Source organism: Panicum virgatum, chromosome 2K (assembly GCF_016808335.1).
Source record: "Panicum virgatum strain AP13 chromosome 2K, P.virgatum_v5, whole genome shotgun sequence".
NCBI classification, from domain to species: domain Eukaryota; kingdom Viridiplantae; phylum Streptophyta; class Magnoliopsida; order Poales; family Poaceae; genus Panicum; species Panicum virgatum.
The window spans coordinates 21,734,880-21,744,244 of NC_053137.1; the positions used below are offsets into that span (position 1 = coordinate 21,734,880).

Here is a 9,365-nt window from a genome sequence, read left to right on the forward strand (position 1 = left end):
CATCACTACTGCTAATTCCAGATAGGTGTTACATAAATCCGAAAAAGGGAACTATAGCATAACTCATCTGCCTCGTCCGAGAGATTCTACGCGCTAGGATAACTAGCACAAAAGAAGGAGGGGATTACGGGGGTGCTCACCGGGGCTAGGATTTGCCGGAGGTGCAGCGCAGGGTGGTCGGCGTTGAGCTCCGGCGGCGGTGCAGAACTGAGCTCGTGGAAGAAGATCAATGGCGAGCGCTTCCGGCTCCAGGACTCCACAGGCGAGTGTGGCAGTGCTCTGCGATCCCAGGAGAAGGGTCAGCATGGCTTGAGGATTGCCGGGGTTGAGCAATGGCTCGGAGCCGAGCTCACCTGCGGTGGCAGTCACGGAATAAATTCCTGTGCGCGCGGGGCTGAGCTCGAGATTGGCGGCCTCGGCGAACTTCTTGGACCCACGGCGAAACTGCAGCTAGGGTCTGTGGAGGTGGGGGTGCAGCGTAGCGGCCGGTCTACGATGGGGCAGAAACTTGGCGCGGCGGAGCAGGAGTGTTACGGTGGAGCATGGGCACGGGGCTGCGCTGGGGAGGAAGGGTGTGGCGCACGGGGTTGCGGCGAAGGTTTAAAAGCAGGAAGGCCGGTGATTGCGGGTGCGGGGCGAGGAAAGGGATCACCGGAGATTTCAGCATGACGGTTGCGGGTGCTGCGGAGGAGGAAGGAGGAGCTGTCGGGTGGGGTCAGCTTGTCAGCGAGCGGGCGAGCAACGGCGCGCCTGGCCTGAGCGGGGAGGGCGCGGCTAACAGGTGGGCCAAGCGAGCGGGAGACGGTGTCACGGGCCAGAAGGGAAGGAGGGGCACGCGCGTGACGCGGCCGGGCTGAGCACGTGGAGGGAGAGCTGGGCCGCGGCGTTGGCGCTGGTGCTGGCGCTGAGCGGGAGAGGGAGCCGGGCCGGGGAAGGAATGGAGGCAAGGTCATGGGCCAGGTGCGGGAGGGAACTGGGCCGTGCGGGGAAGGGAGAGAGGAGGAAAAGGCTGGGCCGGCCAACTAGGCTGCTGGGCCGGTTTTGGGTGGAGAGAAGGTTTTGGGCTGAGCTGATGCAGGCCTGAGCGGGTTGGGTTGGTTAGGGTGTTCGGCTGTTTTCTTCTTTTCTTTTCTAGTTTCTCTCCTCTTTTCTTTTTCAAACACTACTCAAACTATTTGAATTCAAATTCAAATTTGAATTCAACCCTAGCACTCAAACAAAAAGAAAAAAAATGCACCAGCATGAATGCAACAACAAACTTTAAACTTAGACAAATTTTAATTACTTGTGGAACGAAAATTAGATTAAATGCAAGACTATGCATAGTAAACCTTAGAAAATTAAATAAAGCCAATTAAATTTATTATTAAATACGGAAATTTAAATTAGGGTGTTACAAATCCTACCCCCTTACAGGAATCTCGTCCCGAGATTCTGGGCTGGCTAGCAAAGAGAACCAAGGATGGGATTAAGTTCTACTCACTCCTGAGTCGGGATCTCATACCCACATGTCTTGAGTTGGCAGTATGTTGAATCTCATGCTCAATTTGCTCTCCTGACAAGGTCTGGACCTTTACCACTCTTTTGGTAGGCTGCATCACAAGGTTGTATCGAACTGACCAATTTTGACCCAGAATAATGTCGATTCCTATTGACTCCATCATAATAAGGTCCTCAGGGAAGGTTGCCTCGCCTATCCTCATGCTGACTCGAGGACAAATGTAACTGGAGATCTGTTCTTTTCCTGATGATTTGACGACCATTCTCTTCCTCATGGAAAGCTTCAATATCTCATGCTTAACAGCAAACTGCGTGCTGATGAATGAATGTGTAGCACGAGGATCTATCAACACTGAGGCTAGAAATGAGTTGGCTAGAAGCATACCAAGAATGACTGAACTATCATCCCAAATGGTTTCTGCTGACACATGGTGAACTCTACCCAGGAGGTACTCTTTTGCTCCCTTCTTGGATTGCTCATGCTTTGTACGATCAGTGCACACTAGCATCACCTGCTGCTGGTCCTGGTCATTCTGGGCATCTTGCTTGGAGCAGTTCCCGGAAATAAGGTGGGTCTCGTCACCACTAGTATGTGGGATTGGTGAAAGGTCCTAAACTGGTGCTACCGGTGACAGGTGATTCTGTGGACAACTTTTGGCATAATGACCTTTTTGTTTGCATTGGTAGCACATACGGCGGCGGTGAATGGCGCTACTTGGTTGACCTCCTTGTAAACTTAACATCCCATCTTGCATTATTTCTGCTGCTTGCTTTTTGGACTCCTTGCGACCGCGTGGCTGAATCACATTCATAGTGATAGTCAACCCATCAACATAATCATAGAGTGCTTGGTTCTTGACCTATGTATCTCTAGAGCACTCAGGATCCTTTCTCTTCTGGATGGTCTGTAGGTCATCGACCGATGGAGAGTCAAGGAAAAGGGAATCCTCTGCTAGCTGCTCTTGATGAGACATCTTTCTCTTTGTACTGGAGAACAACCTCTGGTTCCTCCTAGTTGTGGCTTCATCTTCAGTCGCACGAACATGACGACAAGGAATGCCATAGAATTGGCAACACGGGCAAGCTTTCTCACCATTCTTCGGGTGATATGTTGTTTGCAAAGACTGATCTTGTATCGTTATCAGCTGCTCCACGAAAACTGTTGCATGAACACCATCACCCATTGCATTGTCTCCAAGGCCTTTTTGTTCTGCCGACATCTGAACTGGGATAAAAGGAAGCATAGATTGGTAAGGTCAAAGAAGAGAGAAAAAGCCACTATGTAAGGTTCTATCTTATTTAGACAACACTGCCCATGCATCACTGCTGCTAACTCCAGATAGGTGTTACATAAATCTGAAAAAGGGAACTATAGCATAACTCATCTGCCTCGTCCGAGAGATTCTCAAATTCTCCTGTACTATCTGTAGGCCGGGGTGTCACATCCCTACCCCCTTACAGAAACCGACATCCTCGTCGATGAATCCTGGAATATCACATCCTCTTCGTGCTATCCTTCTTCTCAACAAGCAAGACAGGAGAAACCCAAGGCATGATAAGGTAGAGAGGATAGAGTGGATGGTTTTACCCCCAACGATCTAACTCATTTTATTAATTAATTAAACTTTAACTTAGGAACTGATTTTTACTAAACAAATTTTAACTACTAAGCTATGCAATCAACCAAAAATCCAAATCAAACATTTGCATAATAACAAGCATACAAATTTCACAACTTAGCCGAGTTTAACACACGACTCGACTAACACAACGCGTCGCAGAACGTGCTATCGTGCTATTATAAAGGGGTCATTTAGCTTACACATATGATGGTCAGATGATTTACTCCAGGCCAGAATCTACGAAAACTATTCTATAGAGATGATCAAGGTAAGACGAGTAAAAATCTTAGAATTCAAGGAATATAATAGCAAAATAGTTTTAGCAGACAAGGCTTAGAGAGAAGAAGACCTAAAACTCGACCAGTTCTATCTAGGCTTTCGTCCTACAGTCGATATAGCTTTGATACTACTCTGTAACACCCGGTTTATAAAAGGACATAAACCGAGCAATCATATACATGCTAGGATCAAGTCACACGTATATACAACAGAATGAACAATATATCACAGCACATATCACGTAAAAAGATATAATAAAGCGAATACAAATATTATTTATTACATTAATGACAAAATGTCTGATACAGAGTATGCGGAAGAGTAAAACATGTACGGTAACTCTCGTCGTAAGCTGAGCAGGGCGCCACAGAGACGTCGACTAGGAGACGAACGCCTAGAAGTCCTCGTACTCCTGGTAGCTCTGAGTGAACTAACTCGCGTCGGCAGGAACTGAGCAGCAGTAGAGTATCCCCAAGAGGAAAAAGAGTAGAATAGGCAAGAGTGAGTACACAACTTGTACTCAACAAGTATAACACAAAAAAACTGAGGCTCTAAAGTTGGCTGACTCAACTGCATTAGCTTTTAAGTCTTGGCAAAGTTTTATTACAGCTATTTACTACAAGTTGATGAGTTACCATAACTCAATTACATAGTAATTAATCAGAATTAGTTATGATACTACTGAGAACCAAACCAAACCAACCACCCGGGGAAACCCTCCTAACCAAAGGAAGATAACCCCACTAATCAAAAAGAGGATCTGGGCCACTCATGACCGTGAGCACGGCTAGTATACCAGTTTTACACTCTGCAGTGGTTGCGCATCTTTACCCACAAGTCGTGAGCTACGCTAGTTGTTCATCACACTTCCTTAGGTGAGATGACTAGCAAACTCACTACGAGGCCGTTACAAAGGACCACGTTGGTAAGGGGTAACCGCTAAGGATTTAGGCAATGCAACGATGGTGCCCACCTCGAGGGGCTACAAGATAACACAGACCAAGCCTCGTAGCGCAGGGACCATTGAAGCTCGACCCCCCTCTTGCCCCGTCGGTAAGTTACTCCCGAACCAAAATGACCTAATTAGTAAGCCCAGACCACGACGTGCCCTGACAGATGCGCCCACATCAATATGTACACAGAGGCGGGAAGGCAGGTCCATGGGCCCGACTGGGATCCGAGTGCCCATGACCTTAATGGAGAGCTCATCATGAAGGTGGGAGGAGGGAAGAAGCATGGCCGGTACTTTATAGGCGAGGGCACCCTGGACACGGCCTCTACCCCCACTCTCGCCCAGGTTCGAACCAGGACCACGGACAGTGGCCCGCCCATACGCCCAAGGCTATCCGTGGCAGAGCTCCGAGTACAGGAACTTGATGTAAATCCTGGTTTATTCATCGTTCATTTAATATGTATATAAATTTAATTTCTATTGTAACATTGCAATCAAAAAATATTATGTAGGCCCAGATGGCGGCGCAAGCGGCGGCACACGAGGCGGCGATAGCTGAGGAGAGGAAGTTACACGAGGAGGAGGTGAGGATGGCACAGGCCGAGGTTCAGCAGCAGATGGCCTAGATGTACTCCTTCATTCAAGGTCTTTCGGTTCAGATGGGTCAACAACTACCTCCAATGGCATTCTTGCTGATTCCGGCTCTGGCTCCGGCAACTCCTCCTGTGAGCAACTTGACAATCTTGGTTCTTTTATTTCAAATATTAGAGACCTAGAGAACGTACATACTTAGACTCACTTTGACCTAGAGATTGTAGTTTACTAAATGTAGGTACTTCGATAAAATTTTGAATGTTTTAGATTGCAGTTTAAATAATGTAGAGATTTAGAGTCACTTATACAATTCTAAGAAATTTGAAATGTTTTAGATTATAACTTTATCAAACTTGATTATTGTTCTAAATGCAATATATACTTTGTTTTGCAAAATCAATCGGCGATGTCGAATATGCCTGAGTTGTCGCTAGGGATGTCACCGACGTTCCCCGGACAGCAGTCGTTCGCACCGCCATTCGGGCCTCCGCCGTTTTCCCCACCTCAGTTCGGCCCTCCTCCGTCAGGCCCTCCGCCGTTCGACCAACCTCCGTCGTAGAAGATAAATTTGTATCTGTGAAATCGAGCTACTTCTAGTCTTTCGGTGTGTGAACTTGTGTATTTGTTACTTTGGATTGAGAACTTGAGCTCAGACGACATGAATTCATATATATCGACTGGCTGTGAGCTTTATTATGCTATATATATGATGCATGTGACAATTGTTGTGATTAATAAATATTAAATGTGATATTTATCTGACTGGGTCATTTATATGTTAAAATAAAAAAAAATAAATTTTGTATGGTCACTTTGCCGTGTGCCTGGATCCTGCCACACGGCAAAGTGACCATATTGGACTTCCCTGTGCAATACTTCGTCGTGTGCTAGAGAAACACACGGCAAACATACCTGACTTCGCTGTGTGCCTCGTGCTCTGGCACACGGCAAAGATTTGAACTTCGCCGTGTGCCAGAATCTGCGGCACACGGCAAAGTTTAAATCTTTGCCGTGTGCCACAGATTCTGGCACACTGTGAAGTAGGAAGCCGGCGCCGTTATCCTCGTGCCGTCACAGTCCCCACCACAGCCCCGCCGTCAATTACTTTAATTTGCAGTGTGCCCAATAAAAGGCACACGGCGAAGTCGGCTTTGCCATCACGGCTGGTCGCCGTCGAGGATTCGCCGTGGACCGCGCACGACGAACATATATGCCGTGTGTTTTGAAGCCTTCGCCGTGTGCCTTGGGCACACGGCAAAAGTTCGGAACCCGGTAGTGACTCTTACTGGCGCTGCGTATGATGGCTGCTGGCTGAGTCTGAGTAAAAAATGGCACCACCAACTAATCAACCAGCTAAGTCGCAAAAAAGCGAAGCAATCAGCTATGTAATCTTCACTTAGTAAGGTATTATAAGTATAATATTTTATTTTTGGTATTATCTATATATCTTTGACCTTTATAAACTAGCCACATCTTAAAATTATTCCTGCCTCCGCCACTACGCATGCCTAGGAGTAGTACTAGCTTCCAGCGGTACGGTGGTTTGGAGCATGTCGAGTCAGAGCAAAACAACAACAAACAAAAAACGCTGCGAACGGGACGAAAACATACGTGCACCGCGATTATATTGGCTCCGAAACAGTGGAGGCGGCGTGTCTACCATCAGCGACTGGTGTGAGCGTCAGCCGCACCAATGATTTGTCCGACGAGACGGCACGAGGAGGGCCCCCGGCGCTACCGGTTCCAGGCAGCAGCGACTGGAAACGGAAAGGGACATGTGACCGATCGACTGACCGGGAACGGGAAGGTGTCGAGTACAGTAGACTAGAGGCGCCTGGTCCTCCTCCTCCCGCCGCTGCCATATGCCATGCCATGGCTAGTAGGAGTAGCTGGAAACGTAACCCGTGAAGCACTGAAGCGAAGCGTGGGAGGACAGGGTACTGCCGAGTACCGAGCGAGCAGTGTCGAGCACGTTTGCCGGCTGTTGCGGGTGCAGGGCACCCGTAGCTCACTGTTGTCACGTAGTACTCCTTCACCGAGCTTGGTCCTGCTGTTGCAGCAGTGCTCTGGCGGCTGTCATCTTGTTCCTCGGCTGCCTTGTACTAGAGTTTTACGTAGATCGAGTTTACTGGCTTACTGTTCCAGCAAAGTTATGGAGTGGAGTACGTAGAGCCCACAGTGAAGAATACCCCCTGTGGTGATAGAGTAGTGATCAGTAAAGAAGCCGTTTATGCAATGACTAGCCCTTCCCCCCCTGAGTAGTGAAGAATACTACCTGTTTATTAAAACACGATTTTCGTGATGAGAAGGATATGTATATAACAAAAATATTCGCCACCGCTGATTATTCCAATCCGTCCCTTTTGTGCTTGATATGGATTCTCAGTCCACATCACCTGGGGGCCGTGCTGATATGGATCCTTTGCAGCAGGCACCATATAGGGAACTAATCATCTTCATTGTAACGCCCCAAGTATCGACATATCTGGAGGTTACTACTAAAAACATTAAATTGCACTAAACATTAAAAATTCTAATAAATTTCGGCAGGGTCTCCTTTGTAAACTCTAACATCCAAGGCACACAAGATATAAATATAGTCAAGTGAATATAAAGATAGTAAATAAACTTCTCCTCAACCAACACAACCGAATAAATGAATTTTAAGCGACAACCAAAGGACCAAGCAACAATCCTCAACATCAAAGAATTATCCAGCCTAGAGTATTGTTTTAATGAATGGCAAAGGTGTGTGCATGCTCATCGTGACGTGGCTACTCCCATCCCATGCAAACTTGATCAGCGAGTACCTAAAAACCAAATAAAACACAAGAGTGAGTATATACTCAGCAAGCACAATTCAAAATCAGAAGAACAACTGCAAGTACTTGAACAACGAAAATCCAGATTCATAGAACACCAATGAAATAGTAGTTTCCATCTGAAACGGACGTCACCTGAAACTTTCTTAGCATTTACCAGTAAAGCCGAATAAGTGGGGCCAGCACTTATTAACAGGAATCTGAACATAAGAACCAAATTGCACAACCGGTGTTTATACAAACCCCCGGCACTTGAATAATATGAAAGGCAACACTCGAATCTTGAATATTTGATAGAACCAGAAAATTATGACATGAAGTTTAAAAAAATTGGCTTATGAAATAAAAGATGTTGAATAAACATTCCAAGGGCGACAAAAAAGCCACAACATAATCACACATCAAGAGGTTCGTCATTGCACTTGCCTTAACCTTGTTGAGAACCTGGCGCCACACGCTCACCGCTAGAATTTATCGAACCTGTGGAACAAATCACTCTCAGGAACTAGTTCATATCAATCAAAAGCCTATATACTCGAAGAAATTCAGAGCTAAAAACCTAAAACGTTAACTCTCGCAGGTTCTGAAAATTCGACCAATTCTCTGAGTTACTTGCTGTTTTGCCCATAACTTTTGATTCGCTTAACCAAAAGAAGTAAACAAATACATCTTGAACATCTATAGAAAATTTCCTACAACTTTCGTTACAGCGCCCAGGGGGAATTCGGCCTCTAAATAAGTCGAAAATAGATAAGCAGTTTCTGCGCCCAAATTTTCTAAATGGAACAGCAACACAGTTTTGAAGATATCTCCTAAACCGCTAATCAGAATTGAGCGAAACCAGCGCCATCGGAAAGATAATGAAAAAATCTACAACTTTCATAATATTGAGATGTTGAAATTTTGGGCCAGTTAATACCAGATTTAGAGGCAAGATTACAGCATGAATCCAATGATTGAGAAATAACTTCAATTTGCCAATAGATTAATCCAAAATCTCTATACGTGGGTGTACAGATCAATTGTGGATTACCTGAACCAAAGGAAACAAGGAGTCGTGAGGAAAATTGGAAGGGCCTGATCTTCTCCCCTCCCTGCTTCGAGCACCTCTCCCTATCCTCACCCTGAGGAGCGGTTGCAATGGCCGTCCAAGAGCAGGGCAGCAGATCGCAGGAGAGAACCGAGGGCGGCGGCACTGGACAGGGGCGAGGAACCAGTGGAGGGGGTGGCGCCGGTAGAGGACGGCGCCAGGTGAGGGGCGGCGACAAAAGGATCGATCCCCCCTTTTTCTTTGACAAGGAGGAAAAAACATACCCCCTAAGTAATATCCAACAGTCTAGATTTATCGGCTCGCCACCAACTCATCCGTTACCCAAACTTGGCATGTGAGTAGTAAAACGGATTCGTTTCGACGAGCTTTACACGATCATGGTGTCCGATTGTCCATCTGACCAATGATTAAGAAAGTCAAATTTTAGTCAACTCTGTAGTCTCTCGACTTGAAAATTAAAAGAACCTACGAATAACTGGGATATTACAGTCATCGTCTCACTTTTAAGCATCGCCACCGTTACCACACGCGGTGATAAGACTAAA

At 46.4% G+C, this 9,365-nt stretch overlaps 1 long non-coding RNA gene across 1 annotated transcript; it reads right to left on the reverse strand.

Annotated features, from left to right (window-relative positions):
* Positions 1-6,555: 6,555 nt before the first annotated feature.
* On the reverse strand, positions 6,556-8,189 carry LOC120671448. Its single transcript, XR_005673653.1, has 3 exons — positions 7,905-8,189; positions 7,223-7,757; positions 6,556-7,139 (listed from the first exon to the last, which is right to left on the reverse strand). It is a non-coding gene; the product is annotated as an uncharacterized LOC120671448 (long non-coding RNA).
* Positions 8,190-9,365: the final 1,176 nt, after the last annotated feature.